At 35.0% G+C, this 22,634-nt stretch overlaps 1 protein-coding gene across 2 annotated transcripts in view; it reads right to left on the bottom strand.

Moving 5' to 3' along the window:
- The window catches only part of LOC145293167 (glycine N-acyltransferase-like protein 3), a 90,422-nt gene that overhangs the window by 21,658 nt on the left and 46,130 nt on the right, over positions 1 to 22,634 (bottom strand). The window lies entirely within an intron of this gene.

Here is a 22,634-nt window from a genome sequence, read left to right as displayed (position 1 = left end):
CAGAAAATAAGCCAGAAACAGAAATAGAAGAGTCGAGGCGGTAAAATACACGGAGACCTTCTATTGCAGAAAGCCGGAATAATGGGCCAACATGACAAGTATTTCCTGGATGAATTATCACAATAATATACTAGGAAGGCTCTAGAGTGGCTGAAAGAAGAATCGCTTCACCATGAGCAGGAGAAAAAGATAATGGCTGCCCAAGGGTTCATAACTAATGCTTTAAAAAATAAAAAGTGGTTTCAATAAGAACAAGTGCAAGTTCACCTCACAGAATTAGAGAGTGTGAGCCACCTAACATCTAGTTGTAAAGTTATGTTTGAAGACGGCTATTATGCAGCACAACACAATGGAGTGTGTAAATATCTCCACTGGAAATCTATAAAAAGCTGGATATCTAGTGTAGTAGCAAGTCTTGGATATCAAGCATACCAGAAAGAACAGTTAAAAATAAGCCATACAACATCCATTATGACAATGACATTCCTACAGCTACATACCTGACATACGGGGCTATTAAGCCTGATATAGTGATATGGAACAAGAAGGAGTATGTAGCAACTCTAATCGAAGTAATTGTCCCTAATGATTCCGGTCTTAACAAAGCTGAGAGGGAGAAGATAACGAAATACCAAAGTCTTACGTATGATATAAAAAGAAACTGGAATCTTAGAAACTGGAATCTCCATCATAGAAACTGGAATCTCCATCATAGAAACTGGAATCTCCATCGTAGTTATAGGAGCAAGCAGACTTATGAATAAAGATTTCAAAAACGATCTGGTTATATATGTGGTTAACCAAATGCAAGATAAATACAAACAATTGCTCTCAAAAGAATGATTAGAATCTTTAAAAGATTTTTCGGTGAGAATGACTGAAATAATTGATGAATGTCTGCCATCCGGTAGAATGACCCATCTACCGCAAAATCAAAGTGATAAGAGATTAAACCCATCAGTGAGACCAAATTTTAGTCCCAAGAAAGGGTCCCTTTATTTCTGAGATTTTCAACTGAAATAAAATAAAATTAATGCAAAAGTTCGGTCAATATCTCACACTAATGTTAAATTAAAAAATATATTGAAGTAGATTTAATTTTACATAATAGACGCACCATTTTTTAAATTACTGCAAATGTATATGCGATACTAATCAAAGGCTGACTAATTTGAATATTAGTTTTTTAAAATTACATTTTATTAAGTAACTATTAATTTTTATTTTTTATATAATGGCTTCATTTTGCTATAACCAATGACCCTGTTTCACAATACTGTTTTATATCTTTTGCATTTGTGTTAAAAGCTGTCTTTCTTTATTATTATTGATATTAATATTTCTATATATGTCAAATGCGCAAACAAAATAAATTTCTTTTACTTTCTTTGCACTCTCTCTCTCTCTCTCTCTTCCCCTTTTCTCTTCTCTTTTCCTCCCATTTTCTTTCCCATCTCTTATCTCCTTTTCTTTCTCTTTCTCCCTGTATATCTCTCTCCCTTTCTTTCTCTCTCCCTTCCCCTACCCTCTCTCTCTACCTTAATTAGTTATAATATATATATATATATATATATATATATATATATATACACGCTTTATTGTTTTTGCATAAGCAGTAATATGTTGCTACACATTCTGAGCATGTTTCGGTCAGCTAGCTTCCAGTAATTAGAGACGTCTTCAGGCGATAACACTTATACGTAAGCAAAGTTTGCAATGAAAATATCAGGTCTTTCTCGTCACAGGAAGTTAATATCAGGAGGTTTTGTTAAATGTTCTGAAAAATAAGATTTGGTACTTTGTAAATAAGAACCAAGAGGGTCGCAGATTTGAATCTGTGTTTAGGTATAGGAATAAGTGAGAAATGGTGGGGGGTTAAGGATAGATGTAGAGGTGATACAAAACTAGAAAGAAAAGTATTCGTCTGAGTGTGATGGCCACCCTAAATCTTAAACATACTAGTGTGTATAGGTTCAAACAGCAGGGGAATGTGGATTTGACATATCTACGCTAAAATGGGTTTCAGATTTAATCGGGGTTATTCAGTTAAAAAATGCTTTTTATTTGACTAGAATTTTATGTGGTCAGATAATGCAAGACTTACGTTTCCCTCTTGTATATCTCCGTGTCACCAATGCCATCTCTATACACATCAGTGAAGAGGTTAAGACATAAAGAAGAAAAGGAAAAGACACAAGAGAGAAAAGAGGAAGAGAAAAAAGGAAGAAAGAAAGGAGAGAGGAAGAATGAAAAGGGAAACCATAAATGATTTATTGGTGGTGATTCTAAGGCATGTCCTTCTCCTTCTCATTCGTCTCCCATACCTGCCCACTCCACTACTCTTACTCCCACCTCTCATAGTTTTTTTTTTACTTATGTACTACGCGAAGCTTTAAAAGTTGTATAGCAATAATAATAATGATAAAATTTTAAAAAAAATGTATAATTAATTTATCTCCATGCTTGGATATTTACTCATATTGTGATAATGATGATTAAAAATAGTAGGTAATGGGTAATAAACATGCTGTTGGCTGTGATATTTATGATAACTGATAATAATAATTTTTAATAATAATGTTAACAGCAGTAGGAAGAAAGTGTCTAAAGTAAAATTCAAAATTTAATGAATAATGGATTTCCAAAACGGCGTGTACTAAAAGAATAATTGGTTAGTTTCCTGTTTGAAAGCGTTCGTAAATAGGAAATCAAATAAAATACGTATATAAAATACATTTTGAAGCCATCCAATGCACAAATAATAAACAATTTAATATAATGTTTAGCGATATATTTCGGCCAAGAAACTCGATATATTTTTTCTTCTATTTTATTTCCTATTTACCAACGCTTTCAAACAGGAAACGAAGCAATTATTCTTTTGCACACGCCATGTGCATTCCTGGACTATAAAAAAAAAACGTTGAACAAGAACTAAACGGACGCGTAAAAGTACCATTATGAGACGTAAGAAAAACAAATATATCTTGACAAAGCGAGTTTTTTCGCCGAAATATATTGATAAACATTATTTAAAATTATTTATTATTTTTTGCGTTGGATAGCTTCAAAACGTATTTTATATATGTGTTCTATTTGATTTCATATTTACCAACGCTTTCAAACAGGAGACTAACCAATTATATATTGTAAGTTTGTTTGAAAACTGAAGTATTTCCACTTTTTTTTTAATCTTTTGTTCGAAATCCGAATTGTTCCAGTTTATGAACCGAAGTATGAATGTATTCCATTAAATATTACGGATGACTTGTGTCTGCATATTCCTTCCTTTATCCTTTCTATATGCCTGAATAATTTTTATGCCTCAGGTTGGAATAATGACGTCATCCAGTATTGATACAATGATTTCTTACTATTCAAAGCGTGGTATCACATGATTGTTTATCAAGAGCAAACTGTGTGTGTGAGTAAAGAGACTAAAGGAAAACAAATTAGACACTTAAAAAAATCACTATATATGAGAGTTCTACGCGATTTGTTCAAACGAATGAAACCGGTAAAGATTTAATTTTTCATCATTTTTTCAGGTGTTTAATTTGTTTTTCCCTTTGTCTTTTTTCACACATCTTTTCTTAACAGCATTTCATTTTATTATATATCATGCATTCTATCTATTTTATTACATATATATATATATATATATATATATATATATATTAAAACCAACACAAAGTCAAGTATCTCGATTCCTTTGTGTTCTTAAGCCAAAGGAAATTGTTGATTGTTGAATTGCGCCCCCGTTGTATCAAAGTACCTGCAGAATGTCTCCTTGGTTCCTCCTCTTCTCTCTCTCCCAACAATCGAGCACAGCATATAATAACAAAACTCTAAAGCACGTCTGACAGCACTGACTTCTGCCAACAGTCTACCCCGCCTCTTAACAACACAGGCTTTTTATATCGCAAAATCGTTCACCTCTATTTGCATATTCTTCTAACTCACGTGATCACTACTCTATAAATAAGAGTCTTGACCGTTTCTTTTCTTTCTTTTTATTTATTTTCGGTGACCGACCCGCACGTGGTCTATCCAGGTAAGTCACGCATTTCTCCACACTCCCCCCTGATCTCATGATCACAAACAGGACATGCGGGCAATCGTCGTTGGCGGGTACTCCTTCGAAGAATCGGGGGCAGCACTTCCTCATTGCTGTTTTCTTCATTACCACCATCATTACTACCAGTCTGTTCCATTATCCCGTCTCGTGGTTCCATAGGCGGTGTCTCACAATCAGGGCAGGGGGGCAGTATCCGTCTTTGTCGGGTACTTCTCCGAAGAATCGGAGGCGTCATCTCCTCGGTGTGCTCCATCATCCCTTCTCGCGGGGTTTCGCAATCACGGGGGGTGGGCAGCATTCGTCTCTGTCAAGTATTTCGATGAGGCATTACTTCCTTGTGTCCATCGCTCTCATTACTATTGTCATCGGTATGTCCCATCATTCCCTCGTCTGGTTCTGTTGGTGGTGTTTCTATGCTCACCTGAAGGGGCAGTAAGTGATCAAGATCATCTCTGAACGGTGTGTGATCCTCCTCATCGTCCTCAGAATCAGAAGAGGTATAACAAGGGCGGATATCTTTTACGTGACGTGGTATGCCACCAATCAACATGGTCTGAGGACTTATGATTTCGTCTATTTTTCCCCGGAAAAATTTCGTAGTGCACCCAGCATTCGGGGGTTTTATCCAAACAAGGTCTCCCACCTGATATGGTGTATTGACAACACTCACCACTGATGGTATGGCATCAACTCCTTTCACATGCTGTTCATATTGGTAAATCCCATTTGCTGGTGCAGTTGCTGGTGTTGCATTGTCCTTGGGTGTTATATTATACCAGTACACAGCTTCTGGAATAGAGCACTGCGTCCTGGCTGCAATTCTTTTGATGGTGCGGTGACACCGTTCTGCTATACCATTACCCTCGGGATAATATGCACATCGATAATGCATTTTAATCCCCCATTCGTGCACGAATTTCTGAAATTCTTGACATCGAAATGTGGCGGCATTATCAGTCAGAATTTCAATCGGGGCACCACGTTCAAAAAAGACGGCTCTCAACTGTTGTATAATGCTGGCTGCATCCTGTCGTGTCAACAGGCGCCATATTGTGAAACGCGTCGGGCCACAATCCGTCATGGTCAAAAAATGTTTGTCCCCATAATGTGTTATGTCCATCCCTACTCGCTGCCAGTTGCCCTCCACCTCAAGCTTCCCTTTTTGCCATTGGGATGGTGCCGGATCAATTCTCTGACACTCTTCACACGAACGTATGGCTGCTTTCACTGATGCTTTTGTAGTTGCAGGGCATACTCTTCGGACAAAATATGCAGTCCTCTGTTTATTGGTTGGCAGGGGGAAAGGGTAGCGATAGTACCTTGCCCCAACTTCGTTTCCCGAACAGTTGCGAGATATGTGCCCAAACTTATTGCAGCGATAGCATTGCACTGGTCTCTTTGATTGTGCATATACACCTCTCCTATCACTCCGGCACTCTTTAGCAAAATGATTGGCCTCCCCACATTTATAGCACACTGGGGTGGCTGGCATGCTTATTACTATCTGGAAGAGAGTCCACATTGCCTCTATGTCGAAAACGAGCTGCTGCTGCAATTGGTTCCTGTTCCTTACCGATGTTTCGAGCTCGGGCCAATAACTCATCAGTTGACAATTCATCGATTCTTGATGATGCCCGCAACAGTTTACTGACCTCCTCGGGTAGGCCTACCAAAAAAGCACAGCTTAATATTTTATCGTTAACCCCACCAAACGGTACAGATAATTTTCGCAGGTCGGCTAGGTACACGTCGACTGTTTCCTTGGGTTGAAGTCTCCGGCTCGTGAAGTATTGCCACGCAACAAATGGATATGTACCAAACGCTGTATACAGGCTCTGCTTGATTTCATCCCAGTCTGGTTCATCCCCGAGTTGTTGGTAGACTGCATAGGCCCCTCCGGTTAGCCTCAAAGGGATAACTGTGGCTGGTTCTTTAATTTTGCACAGTTTACAGATTTTCTCTGCCTTCTCAATCCATTCGACGACAGCCGGTCCAGTGGTAGATCCGTCGAACTCGGGTATTAAGCGAATGTCGAATCTGTCAATTGTTAGTCACCGCACACCAAGCGCCGAAATAGCTTAAAACCAATACAAAGTCAAGTATCTCGATTCCTTTGTGTTCTTAAACCAAAGGAAATGGTTGATTGTTGAATTGCGCCCCCGTTGTATCAAAGTACCTGCAGAATGTCTTCTTGGTTCCTCCTCTTCTCTTTTCTCTCTCCCAACAATCGAGCACAGCATATAATAACAAAACTCTAAAGCACGTCTGACAGCACTGACTTCTGCCAACAGTCTACCCCGCCTCTTAACAACACAGGCTTTTTATATCGCAAAATTGTTCACCTCTATTTGCATATTCTTCTAACTCACGTGATCACTACTCTATAAATAAGAATCTTGACCGTTTCTTTTCTTTCTTTTTATTTATTTTCGGTGACCGACCCGCACGTGGTCTATCCAGGTAAGTCACGCATTTCTCCACACACACACACACACACACACACACACACACACACACACACACACACACACACACACACACATATATATATATATTTAATAATAAGCGGAAGTTTCTCAAGTGCTATTTCGGCTATCATCTCATGAGGATAAAATCGATAGCGTACAAAATAATATTATGTCGAAAATAAATAGTTTTAATGGGGAACTTATTGAATGTGCCAAAAGTACGGGAACACTAAAATAAATTTATTAACGTTTAAAAACGATTAAAATATTGGCACACAGAGGGAAAAAAACGGGAGAAAAGATTCAAAGTTCCCCAAAGAGAAACAATGCGTTGGATGTTTCCTTTTGCCGGCACAAAAAAGGTTGACGCGCCGCAATAGAGACAGACTCCAAAATCTTTAAATGGTTTCTGGAGTCCGCTCTATGTAGCACCTCGAACCATTCTATTTTATATCTATCGGCACAGCACGGGTTGTCAACCAAATGCTGGCCAATAGCAGAGTCCGAGGCTGCAGAAGGAGGGAGACCACCAGACCCACCCCATTCTCCCTTGTCTGATCTTCGATGGAAATATATATATATATATATATATATATATATATATATATATATATATATATATATTAAAATAATAGAAATCACCTACATTCAGCATTGTAATGTTAACATTTAAAATCTAGCAGTGAAAAGACCAGACAAGCGCCGAATTTTTGTTCAATAAACATATTTATTTATTAACCGTAGGCGTTTACGGGCTGTCTGCAAATTGGTGCGTCAGGTCAACTTGACATTAAAACAAATAACATACTATTCGAGACCCAATTAAATCATCTCCGCATGGCTACACATAGGCTCGTACGAGTATATTTTTGTATAGATCTAATTAAAGTGAAATAAAAAGAAAAGAAAAGAAAATCAATGAAAATGTTAGTAATGCATGCGCGTGTGAGAGTAGAGTTTAAAAAAAAAAGAAAGAAGGAAAAGGTGGGAATGGCCATGAAGAAATATATGCATGGATGCAAATGCACAGGGAACACAAAATAAATATTTCACATTTCCTGTCATGGTTACAATAATAATAAAAAATAACCTCAATTAAATACATACAATCAATGGAGGTTTACAAAAAAAAAACAAAACAAAAAAACAACAGACTGGTTATATTTATCCGACGTTGCCAGGGTGTTAACATCGCCGGTTTAGAGAAAAATAAATTAAATATTGTCATGTTTATATATTTTAGTAGGATTAAAAGAATAATCCTTTTAAGTTGTTTTTTTTTTAATTATTTTTCTTTTATTTCAATAAATACTCGATTAAAAATAGATTAAAAAAATAAGTCAATGTACATTTATCAGATTTACGTATACGCAATAAGTTGTTGTAATATAGTTTTAATTCGAAATAAATTCATAGAAAAGTACACGCAGCTCTTAAATAGTGTATGTAAGTCTTTTAGAAGTAATTTAACTATAAATGTCTCCATGACATTTCATATTATGAGATATTGTATATGTTATTCATATCAAAATATCTTTATGTACATCTCTTTCTCTCTCCTCTCTGTCTCTCTCTCTCTCTTTATATATATATATATATATATATATATATATATATATATATATAGTAAGTTTTAAAATATATATGGCAATTAAGCTACACAGAATATTTTGCGTTTCATCCACGCTAGGATTCATCAGGCTTATACATACATATATATATATATATATATATATATTATATACATATATATATACACACACACACACACACACATATATATATATATATATATATATATATATATATATATATATATATTGAATTCGAAATACAACAGAATTGTAATAGTTTAAAAGCGAAGTGGTGCATTTTTTTTAAAACCTTATAAAAAAAGATCGACTATAATGTAAAAAGAAACAGGATCGACTAAAAGTAAGAAAAATAAATTGAAAAGGAAGAAGATCAACTAAAAGGGGGATAAATAGAAAAGAAAAGGGGGAACTGTGAAGAAACTTGAAGTACTTTTCGCCGACTGTCTTCAGAAGTAAATGTCGGAATGAAGTAATGTTGGCATGAAGTAATTTCTATGAGGGGCAAAAAACACCGCGTAGAAATTAACCTGGTGGCGCCTGTTTAAAAACGTTACAAATAAATAAAAAAACATACTATAAGTATTACTAAAATAGAAAAAATTTTTATAGTGTTTTTTTTCCCCTGTGTAGCTTAATTGCCATATATATTTATTTTTCTTACTTTTAGTTTCTTTTTACATTATAGTCGATCTTGTATTATAAAGTTTTAAAAAAATGTCCCACTTCGCTTTAATATATATATATATATATATATATATATATATATATATATATATATATATGGTAAAGCTGGTAATTAGTAAAAACTTGAAGAGAGTACTCAATACTATTGCAGGGCAAATATGTGTTTAATTTTTTTAGTATCGTTTTATCTGTTTTGCTACATATGTTTCCGATGTTGGATCATGTTTTCGATGCGACAGCTTCGTCAGGCCTTGCAGACTAACAAGCACTTCTGCAGGGCCTGACGAAGCTGTCGGATTGTAAATATGATCCAACATCGGAAACATATGTAGCCAAATAGATAAAACGATAATAAAAAAGTATATATATATATATATATATATATATATATATATATATATAGTACTGTATAAACAGTATTGTATGTGGATTCCTATACATATGTTTATATATATATGCTTTTTATTTGTTTTATGAATACATAGAGAGAGTATCAATAAAATTAGAAAATGATAATATAAAAATATATACTAGTCTATATAGATTTATTTATTCAACAAGGATGATACATCAAGTAGGGGTGTAGGATAAGTAAGAATTGTTTGTACCATGGTATTTCGAATCCTAGTGATTCTCATCAGAAGATGAGAGAAGATGCTAAGTAACATAATAGGAATGCAACGTCTAGCTATAGTTACATCAGGAGCGTAATAATTGAAAGATAAAATATTGAGGCTGTTTGGAGGTGGGGGAATTAAATTGGACTCTGTGATATAGGATGAGCATAGGTTTATTTTATAATGAAGGTAAGTGTATAGCATATCTGCCTTGGTGGGTTTAATATATGTGTACAATATGCGTGATTAAACTCTTAGGAAAATATAGGTAAGTGAATTGAAAGAAGATGCTTATTTGATCATATGTCTTAATGGGTTATTGCTATGGAATGGGTTTACATGAAAGAAGAAATGTCTGTATACTTAGATGGGGTATCGGAAATTGTAACTTAGTATTTAAATGAAGTATAAGTTATTAGGAATAATACGATCATAAAATAATAAAGGTGGGGGATGAATTATAAGGGATGAAATATAGATTTTTTAAGTGAATAGGATATATGGTAGAATAAGGGGCTAAAAATACTAAGAAGTATGGAATAAACAAATATAAAAATGTATAAGAATTATAGAGTAATACTAAATAGTAAAAATATGAGAAATACAAAGTTATTAAATATAGGAGAATAAAAATGTATATAAAAAATAAGTATAAAACTATAAAAAGCCAAGAGAAAAATAAAATAAAATAAATCAAAATTAAAATACGATAGTAGGGAAAATTTACAGTAGGAGAAAGCTTTTAAACATCTCTACTCCTCTGCCTTTAAGGTCGTGAAGAAAGCCGCGAACATCAGGTTTAAGTAGTAAGAATATGTTGTACAAGACAGTGCATACAAAGAAAGGTTGTTAGTATTTATTGATTGTTAAGTTAGACTGTCTGCAGTTTCGCATTAGGTCGTGATATTTCCTTACGAGTTTTAAAATGATAAGAAGAGTCCACTATGAGTGAATGGGAAAGTCTCTATAACAATTCCTTGGATCTTTAACATTTTTGGATCGATAGTAAAAAGATCCACGAATTTCTTTTTTCTTCCTAATCGGCTGCATTTTGGAACTGCCTTGGGTGTTCGATGTCGAAAGTGACCTGTTATTCTCTGTCAGACGCGTAGTTTTGATCATCCAACAGACGCGTTCTTATCTGATTAAGATGTATTTTATGTGCAAATTTACGACTTTGAATAATGTACACCATGTTACAAATTATTTTATTTATTGTGCTTAGTTCCCAGAGAGGCGTGTATTGCAGAAATCTTTTTCTTCTGGATCATAGCGTTTCTTAAGCACAATAGAGGTCTTTTTCATTTTTGTTTTGTTTGTTTGTTTGTTTGTTTGCTTTGGGAACAGTTTTTAAAATACTGGTGTGTTAGGATTAGGTTAATCTTATAGAACGATAAAAACGTTTCTGTAGGCATGCCGCATGCTTTTGTGCGCGCCGCTTGCTTTTGTGCGTGCCTGTTTCGACGTTTCGACAAAGCGTTCCGCCTGTCCGTTTGATTGGTACTGGAGGGTCATGACAGGATAAAATTGGAACGTCTCACAGAATTCATTGAAGTCCGTGTCCGTAAATTGAGTCCCACTATCACTTATTAAGTAGTCAACAACTCCAAACTGGACAAATAATGCATGAAATAATTAATAACTACTCCTGTAGTAGGTTTCTGACTTCTGGCCATTTTCTGTAGCTGTCTACCAAAATAAGGTAATACCAATACCCCAGTAACTCCGCGAAATCTCTATGAATTCTAGACCAAGGTTGCTCTGTTTTGGGTCATGGTTTAAACGTGATTGGGGGTGCCTTTGGCATCAAAGCACAACCCTTGCATGAGCCGACTATGCTTTTGATGTTTTTATCCATCGTCGGCCAGTATACTTAACTACGCATGCGGCTTTTCATTCTGTTTATTCCTGCGTGACCCATATGAAAGTCTTTCATTTTTTATTTTAGTAATACTTATAGTATGATGACCCTTTCACTTTATAGTACGACAGCATCACACATAAAAACCTCTTCTGTATTTGCTGATCTCTATTTGTGATTTTTTGTTTTGTAGCACTAATAAATTAGTATTTTGATTTCCGACCGGAAGGTTTCTGATAGTATTACACATCATGGTTTTAATTTCACTATCGGCACGTGAGAAAGAAATTACTAAATCCTCAAGAGGTTTACATTGTCTCGAGACCAATCTTGAAAGTCTGTCTGCATTTCTGACCTGCTTAAAAGAGAGGTACGCTAACTTTAAAAAACTGTAATTTGACAGAATAGTACCCCATCAGTAGTTTGTTTTCTGTGTAGATGGATTGACCTTTATTCTGCCTAAATCAGGTCAATAGAAGGTTATGGTCGATCTGCAGTATAAATAATTGTTCGTGTAAATATCGGTGGCACTTTGTAACTTCCAAGATAATAGCAAGAGCTTCATTCTCGATTTGTGACTAGTGTTTTCTGGGTGGAGCAAAGATCTTGACGACTGTGCAATTGGTTTTTACTTTAGTATGGTAGATTTATTTTATCTTTTCCCTGTATGCAATCTGATCCAAAATGTAACAGAAAGTTCACGTTTTCATTGAATATTTTTACCGGCATTTACGTCTGGTTTATTGTATTTTTAGTTGTTCTAGTGTGTCGTACCCAACTTTAAAATTTGTTCCTTGCTTAACTATTCTGTTACAAGTCATGCAAGTTTTTCTCTACAGTATAGGCAGTCTTTATTCCAATTCAGAGCTCTGAACTGATAACATGGACTTAGTAGTGACTTATTTTGATTTTGAATGAATTGTCTTTTCTGTGTGTTGAGGGAATAATTTTCTTTCTATTTTTCTCTAACAAATAAGGTTTTATCATTTATGTATCTTTCAAGCACACGACGCCGGATTCTTCAATGTTTTTTTAATCTTTTCAACGCTAAAAACTCGTTGGTAGTGTTTCGCCAACTTTTGTAGTGTAAGGTTTGGTTCGCATTCTAATTTAGTTTAAACTTTGCGTTGAATTTTAGTCATTTTCCGATAACAATTTTTGTACGAATATCAGTCATTGAAATCGTCAGCACTCAACTAGTTTAAAATCATGTCAATGTTGATTATTGATGCAAATGTTAAATATTCCTAGTCATCCTTTTTTGGTGTTAAATTCAAGCATTTTTAACTTTTATGAAATAACGAGGTTTTCGGGCTGAACAGTTCTGTTAAGAGTTTTACGGTTTCAGAAAAAAGTAAAGTCATACGTTTTACATAGCAAAATTTAGTCCATGAATATGTTGTATTTTTGTATCCTAGTTTTTGAAGAAATAAACGAACCTTTTTAAACTCAACACAATCGTAACAATCAATGTTATACATTATATATATATATATATTAATATGCTATTTTTGCCCATGCGTTCTAGAAATCTCGTCTCCAGTTTTTATGGCCTAAGAAAAGGATCATAAAGAAAGAATCAAACAACGGGTTTAAATAGCAAGAATATATTGTATAAGAAAACAATTACAAAGAAAGGTTGTCGGTATATTCGAATGTTGCGTAAAGCAGTCTGTAGTCTTATGTAAGGTCCTCATATTTCCTCACGAGAGTATTAACTCTGAGTTTTATAATGGTTTGAAGATCCCATTATAAGTAAATGAATAAGTTCCCATAACACTACTATTTATTGGGTAGAATATAATAAGCAATAGAGTATCGACTCTCTAATACTAAATGCAAAATCTACACGAATTAAAATATGATATTTGAGCGTATTTTACGACCGAGCCACGGCAGGAGTGGGGTTCTACTATATATTGTGTATAATATAATAATCAATAGAGAATTGGATCTATATTATTATTATTATTATTATTAATAATAATAATAATAATAATAATAATAATAATAATAATAATAATATAATAATACTTCGCATTTATTTCAGCAAGCAGTCTTTGTTTCGATATAAACGTATAATTCTGTTTGTCAATGCAAATTTAATGAAATTCCTCTAAAATTGAATGCAAAAATAACCAGACGGGCGACTGGCGATATTTATTACTTGAGAAAAAAAAGAGGAATTCATTTTTATTCTTTTTTGGCAAAGACGGGCAGAATGTTTGCGTATGTGGGCATGTGTGTACTAGAAAGGACTGTCACCCCTACCCCTCATGACCCTAACCCTCTACTGACCAACGACCTGGCATTTAACTCAAGACAGGAGCCCAAATAAGGACGTTTAGAACGCTCGTGACGGAAAACTCTTTTAAAGCAACCAACGAAATGTGAGTTTACGTCCTTTTTTTGTTAAAAAAAGGTTAAATGTTACTTCGAATTTATTTCAGAAAACAATCTTTGTTTCGATATAAACGCATAATTCTGTTTGTCAATGCAAATTTGATGAAAATTCTCTAAAAATGAATGCAAAAATAACCAGACGGGCGACTGGCGAATTATCTAGGTAAATGTTAGTTCGAATTCATAACAGAAACCGATATAGACATAGAAATTTGCCTCGTCTCCGAACGAGGAAATTAAATACTACCACAGCGATGTGAAAATTTCCAGCAGCTAAGCAGCATGGTGTAAGGTAGAACAATCTTCAAACGCCCTCTTTCAGAGCATTACTTTTGACTTTTACTAAGTAGAATACTTAGTTGGAAATTAAATTTTTCTTTTTAATTTTTATTTTATATATTTATTTTTTTTGTTCATGTCCCATATGTATGTGTGATAGTGCACGATACCTCTTGTATATATGGGAGCTTTACACTATCCTTGCGTCAGAACCACAGGTAAAATAATTCTGGGCTCGGTGCTGCCACAAACACGAAAATACGAAAAATGTCAATTACAAATTATCCAAACCATGGGACCCAGAAGAAAGATGTGGGTGTCATGATCGGCAGGTGCTCCTTCGGTAGCCAGTATAGGGGAACCCAGTCGTCATCTTGCGAATGTTGGCCGACTTTCTAGTTTCAGAAACTCGAATAACATGGACGCTGAACAGGTAAGTATAACCTCTAATTTCAGGGAACAAAATAAATGATACCGAACAAATACAGCATAGCCATGATAACCATCAAAATGAAAAAAAAACGAAGAAAGAAATGAACAACAAAAGGAAATAGGCTCGTAATTGAATGCTAATATAGAAGTCATCCTAAATATAGATATGGAGGTTACAGGAAACGAATGAAAGAACTATGGGACATATCCAGTGACTACAATACGACAGAAAAAATAATTGCGGACCAAGCAAAACTGATACTCAAGAAAGGTTAGCCCTCTAAACTAGAACTAACAGACATTCAGCGAAAAATAAATGATGAAACTGAACAAGAAGCATCCCCCAACGCAACCGCACGTAGAGCAACCCCACAAGTTGAAGCCTTACAAGTAAAAACACCAAAGGCCGAGGACCAACACAGAACGAAGTCTACAAACATTGAAACCGAGAACAATGAAACAGAACTAACAGAGAATGAAGCAAATAAAATAAATAAAATAATACAGCTGATAAACAAGGAAAAAACAAAACTCCCATCGTTAAAGAACCAAGAGCAGAAGAAATTAAAAACAGAAACAGAGAAGGTTAACAAGCTCCTTCCACACATCCCAACAAATACAATCACAGACTTAAACAACCTCATTTACGTAGGCGGCAAAATGGTAAGTATGAATCTCAAATCAGAAAAACAACCGGGGACAAGCGGACCGACAAAACCTGGATGGGAAATAAGACTAGAAACTCAAATACAAACACATAAAAAAGAAACCAAAATGATCAACAGGAAGAAAGCAATGTGGAGAAAACGGAATATTGGAAATGTAACTGGGAGGGAGAGGCTAAACAAGAAACATGAAGAAATGGACTAAAAAATAAAAGCAAAAGAAGCGAGATTGAGACGATATAGATATAAATCTGAACAATGCAAACAAAATAAAACATTTGAAACTAATGAAAGCCGATTCTACCAAAGTGTGAACGGAGGAAAAACAAAAACAGAACAACCAAATCCGACAGAAACAAAACTCTACTGGAGTAATATATGGGAAGAACGACGAGATCACAATAGAAATGCCGAATGGCTGGAAGACATGAAAGAAGAGTTACAACGAATAGCAGAAGGAACAGCGAATGAAATCAGCAAGGAAACCCTAAAGTAAACCATAGGAAAAATGGCAAACTGGATAGCACCAGGGCACGACGGGATACATGCATACTGGTTAAAAAAATTCGCAACCTTACACGAAAGATTAGACCAAAACCTGAAAAGATGTATACAGGAAGCAAGCGAACCAGACTGGATGACAAAAGGTAGAACTACATTACTACAGAAGGATACGGAGAAAGGAACCGTCCCTAGCAACTATAGGCCAATCATGTGCTTACCAACTATGTGGAAGATACTGACAGCACAACTGAGCGAACAAATCTACCACTCCCTGAATAACCGTGGACTCATCCCCGAGGAAAAGGATGCCAAAAAGGAAAAAGAGGAACACATGACCTGCTATATATAGATCAAAAGATCCTAAAGGAGGTAAAAAGGAGGAGAAAAATTTAGCCATGGCATGGATCGACTACAAAAAAGCGTACGACAGGATCCCCAAGCATGGATAACAGAATGCCTTAAAATGTATAAAATACCAAGCGGGATCACCAATGTAATAGAAAATGCAATGAAAACATGGAGAGTGGAATTGACAGCTGATGGACAACACAAAACATAAATTAACATACAAAGAGGCATCTTCCAAGGAGACTCACTATCACCACTACTGTTCATCATAGCCATGATGCCCTTGAACAGTATTCTGAGAAAGTGCCAAGCCGGATACAAGTTCTCCGATAAAGAGGAAAAAATAAACCACCTGATGTACATGGTCGATCTGAAACTTTTTTCAAGGACCGAAAAGGAGCTAGTGACACTAATTAACACTACCAGCATCTTCACCCAAGATATCCAAATGGAATTTGGAATGGAAAAGTCCGCACAACTAGTTAGAAGAAAGGGAAACCTGGAAACGACAGAAGGCATGGAACTACCCAACCAAACAGAAATGAGGGTCCTAGGGGAACAAGACGACTATAAATACTTGGGAATTCTGGAAGCGGACACCATCAGAGCAACAGAAATGAAAGTGAAAATTGGAAAGGAATACCCCAGGAGAACAAGAAAACTCCTGGAAACGAAAGAATCGATAAAACACAAGAAAACAGCAAATGCAGATTCTGTGGACAACGAGAGGAAACGATAAACCATATAGTAAGTGAATGCAGCAAACTGGCCCAAAAGGAATACAAAAACAGGCATGCCCAAGTGGGGAGGGTGGTACACTGGGAATTGTGCAAACGACTGCATTTTAAGCGTACAAACAAATGGTACAAGCATAAACCTGCGACAGCACTCGAAAACGAGAACCACAAAATCCTATGGGACATGGACATACAGACGGACAAACCCATTCAAGCAAGAAGACCAGATGTCGTAATAATTAACAAGAAAGAAAAATCCTGTCAAATCGTAGACTTTGCTGTCCCAGCTGACCACAGGGTGAATATGAAAGAAAAGGAGAAACGAAGCAAATACACAGAGCTAGCCAGAGAGTTAAAAGGGGTTTGGATGATTAAGAAAATCAAAATAGTACCAATAATAGTAGGAGCACTAGGAACAATTCCGAAAAACTTCGAAAAACGAATGTCAGAAATTGGAATCAGAGGAATAACTGCAAAAGTACAACGACTAACGATAATGAAAACCGCTGAAATATTAAGGAAACCCCTTGAATGCGGAGAATAATACAAGAAGACAATATAACGAATAAGCGTTACAGGGACTGAAGAACACCGAAGCTGCATATCTACAAGTTTTACACCCCTATCATGCATTACCCCACCCCTCATAGTTTCTCCACCGCTCCTCCTAATAAATAATGACACCAAAGAGCTGAGAAGGGTCAATAAGGACTGAAAGACCGAGGAGAGAGCGCAGCCAGACCTCGGTTGGACAAGCGCAAAGAGAACTGGGACTTTGGGGAGGCTTAGTGCCATTCAAATTCCAGTATAAACCAATGGCCACTGCCGACGAGAAATCAATGGTAAGAGGCTGTTGCGATGATGCAAATTCATTTGCAAATGCTATCGAAGGAAAGTAGAGAGAACTGGACGTCTGGGGAGACTTGTTGTCACTCAGCCTCCAGAGAACACCACAGGTTTCCAATCAGATCGTTCGTTGACTTGTGTGAAAGCTCCATGTGAGCCAATAATAATAATAATAATAACAATAATAATAATAATAATAACAACAATAATAAATAGGAAATCTGCAGAAATTAAAATATCATAGCACATTTCACGAGCGGGTAACGCTGGGCAGCCTGATGGTCTACCATAAAATCCTAATTAATAAATCTATAAATCACTGTTTATTTTATGGAAAACCTGTTTCATATAATACACAGAACATAAGTAAATCTCTCAATTAAATGCCTACTAGACACCATAGTTGAGAGTTTATAGACAATCTATCGATTAGTGTGTCAGGTCAACTTGACATGGCGATGCTTCATCCTACAATTTTACATTGATAAAACATAAAAAGTCATTTTATATTCGAGGTCCAATTAAGACCGTCTCTGCATGATTACACACTGTCTCATACGAGGATATTTTTTAATAAAGGTCTAACTCAAGTGAAATAAAAAAATAAAATAAATGATAATGTTTGTAATACATGCGCATGTGTGCACAGAGTTTAAAAGGAAAGAAAGAATGAAAAGGTGGGATGGTCAGACAGTCACGTATGCATGAATAGAAATGCAAGACAGACGCAAAATAAAGATTTCCCCATAAACACGCACTATTAATTTTTTATGAAGAACCACCTGTCAATTATATATTACCCGGCACTACGAATACAATATGCAGTTTTTACAAAGAAAAAAAACTAATTATGTTTACCGGGCGTTACCTTGGTGTAGACATATTGCTGGACTAGAGCAACTTAACTAAAATATTGTCATGATAACATTTTTAATAGGATTCAAATAATAGATCGTTTAAAGTTTTCCATTAATTTACTTTTGGATTTCAATATTCTGTTAAAAGTAAATAAAAATAATTCGATGTGCATAGATGGAGTTATTCAAAGCATTATTTCATAATGAAACAATTTTAGAAAACCAATGAATGCTGTATAATTTTCTATTAAAAGAAATTCTTTTTAATTATTTTTTGAGAGTTTTGTTAGAATCCTATGATTCTATAGAATAATAGAATTATCAAAAAAGACCTAGTTATTTTTTATTTGCTAATTATTCTAAATTGTTTGAGGAGAAAAATTGAGCGTCTGATCTCATTGACTCTTATATCAAAGTCAAGCCCATGGGTGGCGCGAAAATTGAATAGAATGTTAACCTCTTGTCAGAAAGCAAAGTTTTTTTTTTTTATAGAAGAATTAACTGTGTATAAGAAATCGAGGTTGACAAATATATCAAATGAATCAAATGTCATTTGTTGATTAGCGGCGATGGGGGATGGATTTGTGAATACAAGACATACAATCAATGATTCTAGTCTTTCTATCTCTCTTTTATTAACTATGGGTATTCTTGTTCAGTTATTCGCTTGTGAAATGTATTCACCCCTGTATCTCTTTCTCCTGTTGACCGCAAAACACACACACACACAGAGCGAGAGAGAGAGAGAGAAAGAGAGAGAGAAAAACAAACACACATACAGACAGACGGAAAGAGACAGAGACAGGCAGACATACAGACAAATATTCACACAGACAGACAAACAGACAGACACACAAAGACAGAATTTAGTCGATGGTGTTTCTTATTCGTACTGAACAGGTGTATGTTTGAAAATAACTCTCGAGTTTTATACATTCTATATTTTTATTTAAAAATAACCGGTTGTAAGCAACATTATTACAAAGCATTCAAACTTCAACATGATGTTCAAAATAAGTTTATATATTATAAATTCTCTGGTGAAAATTTGTGAAGCCAAAAACTCACATTATTAATATTGGCTCGAAAGGAGCTTTCACGCAGGTCATCAATGATCTCTCCTTGAAAACAACCTGTGGTGTTCCTTGGAAGCTGAGTGACAATAAATCTCCCTAGATTTCCAGTACTCTCCATCTCTTTCGATAACATTTTCAAATGAATTTGAGTTATCGCAACAGCCGCGTACCATTGATTTCTCGCTAGCAGCGGCCATTGGTCTCCACTGGAATTTGAGTGGCAATAAGCCTCCACAAGGACCCAGTTCCCTTGGCACTTGTCTAGCTGAGATCTGGGCAGCTCTCTCTTCTCTTTTCAATCCTGATTGAACCTTCTCGATTATTTGGCATCACTCTTTTGATGGGGGCAGTGATGAGGCAATGTGAGGGGATGTGGGAGGGGATACAGAACTTATAGATATGCAGCTTCAATATTCTTGGTTTCATGTAACGCTTCTTCATGTATTGTTTCTGCAGTAGTTTGCCTAGCCCGAGCATGTGGCTCATATGTATTAGTCTCCGTATTCAAAGGTTTTCCTTAATTTTTCAGCTATTTTTATAATTGTTATTCATTGTATCCATTCCTTGGATTTGAATTTCTCCCGTTTTTTTGTTTTTTTCGGAATTGTTCCTAGTTCTCCTACTATCAAATGTATTATCATGCTAAATTTAAGGGAATGCATATCTTTTATAGTGGAGAGTTTACGGACTATATAAATTAGTATGTTAGGTCAACTTTACATGACGATGCTTTATCCTAAATTTAACATTGATAAAACATTAAAAAGTTACTTTATATTCGAGGTCCAATTAAGATCGTCTCTGCATGACTGTCTCATACGAGGATATTTTTTTAATAAAGGTCTAACTCAAGTGAAATAAAAAATAAAATAAATGATAATGTTTGTAATGCATGCGCATGTGTGCACAGAGTTTAAAAGGAAAGAAAGAACGAAAAGGTGGGATGGTCAGACAGTCACGTTTGCATAAATAGAAACGCAAAAAAAAAATTAGCATAAAGCTTTCTTCAATATGTTTACAAATAAAAATAATAGACAAAAACACGCACTATTAAGTTTTTATAAAGAACCACCTGTCAGTTCTATATTACCCGTCACTACGAATACAGTATGCAGTTTTTACAAAGAATAAAACACTAATTATATTTACCTGGCATTGCCTTGGTGTAAACATATTACCGACTTAGAGAAAATTAACTACAATATGTCAAGGTTTATATTTTTTTAATAGGCTTAAAGTAAAAGATCATTTTAAGTTTTCAACCTCTTGTCAGAAGGCAAAGTTATTTATAAAAGAATTAATGGTTTAAAAGTTATTAAGGTTGAAAAAATATATCGAAAGGAGCAAATGTCATATATTGGTTAGCGAGCATGGCTTGTAAATAGAGATGGGCTTGTAAATAGAAGTCAACTAATGATATAATTCTAATCTTTCTATCTCTCTCTCTCTTTTATTGACCATGGGTATTCTTGTACTTTATTTCACCATAACCTTTTTTGATGCAATTTCGCCTCAGGAAGTGTTGTGAAGCTTTTTCCGGCATCCATCCACTGTGCCGAACATCGCTGATTGTCGTAGAAGATCCACTCCTCATCACACGTCACAATCCGTTTGAGAGATAGGTCGTTTTTATTGTAAAGCAAAGGCGTAAAAGACACAAAAAAACGACGATTTTTTTATGATCGTTCAATTCATGCGGCACCCATTTATCCAGCTTTCTTGGCTGCCCTATTTGCTTTAAATGGCGAATGACTGTTAAGTGGTCGATCTCGAGTTAAACAGCAACTTCTCGTGTGGTTTTGCCAGGATCAGCTTCAATTAAGGCTTTCAAATGTTCGTTATCAACCGTAGTCGGCCAGCTGCGACCGTCTTCATCTTTGAGGCTCTTGTCACCATTGCGAAATTTTTTAAACTACCATCGTGCCAAACGTTCGTAAGTGGTTCCTGGGCCAAACGCATCATTGATATCACGAGCTGTCTTGCAACTTTTCGGCCTAGTTTAAAATGGAACAGGAAAATCGTGCGGATTTAAATTTTGTCTAAGTTGTAGAAAAGCCTGCAAAAAGTGAATGAAGAGATTGAGAACGGTTACGAATAACACGATTCGATACAGAGAAAAACGCGCTTCAAAATTATATATAACATGGCTATATATATATATATATATATATATATATATATATATATATATATATATCTCAATGAATTAATTCATAAATCATACATAAAAGTAGCGATATTGTTTTTGCACTAACCTAATACTTTATTACAAAGCGTTAAAATTGCAGCATGATGTTCGAAATAAGTCTATATAATTAATTCTCCGGTGAAATTAATGACGCTAAAATCTTTAAAAAAAACCTAGTGGATTAAGTCCTTTGTGAAGGGAACTCTAACTATCGTTTACCCCGAGAGCTGTCTATACCTTGCAAGGAAAATAGAAACATGAAAAGTTACGCTCCTTTCCGATTGACGATAGGGGAACAAGAGCCCCATTCCAGCGATAAAATTAAAATTATTATTAGTGCTCATTTGGATCACTCGTTCACCTAGTTATAATTATTAAGAAGTATCACATTATTATTATTATTATTATTATTATTATTATTATTATTATTATTATTATTATTATTATTAATTTTATTATTATTATTATTTATTTTATTCATCATCATCTATCTATTAATACGATAGTGTGTGCTATTTTCTGTGTCACGCTTACAACCGAGTCGTTTAAACGTTATTCACTTCCATTTGTAATAAGTTCACTTGTAATAAATAATTTTACTAGAAATACTTCATAAGTTTTGGTTACGGTTAGTAAATATTAAATCTAATTCGAAATAATAATCGAAATAATATTGTTATTTAGCACGTATAAAAAAATATATATTTAAAAATCAATTGCATTTTTTTAGGGGTCATAGATAAAGAAAATAGATTAAATAAGAGTAGATAGAGTGAAATGGTATAATTCATGTGTCGTAGTAATCTTTATATAAGATGTATATCGTGCTCAGAGTCCCAGATGAATAAATCCACATTGTTGGTAGATTCCAATTTATTAAAGGTATTTTTGGTACTTAGTGATAATCCTTTGAGTATGAAAAGTCCGGGGTATAATCTTAATAAATTTCCGTTCTGAATACTGATGTTTTTTTCTGAATTTGTGTGCATTTTTTCC

The sequence above is a fragment of the Euprymna scolopes genome, chromosome 1 (genome assembly GCF_053919585.1).
Source record: "Euprymna scolopes isolate OS-2025 chromosome 1, ASM5391958v1, whole genome shotgun sequence".
NCBI classification, from domain to species: domain Eukaryota; kingdom Metazoa; phylum Mollusca; class Cephalopoda; order Sepiida; family Sepiolidae; genus Euprymna; species Euprymna scolopes.
The sequence above is the reverse complement of the archived record's forward strand: the minus strand, read 5'-3'. Positions and strand labels throughout refer to the sequence as shown.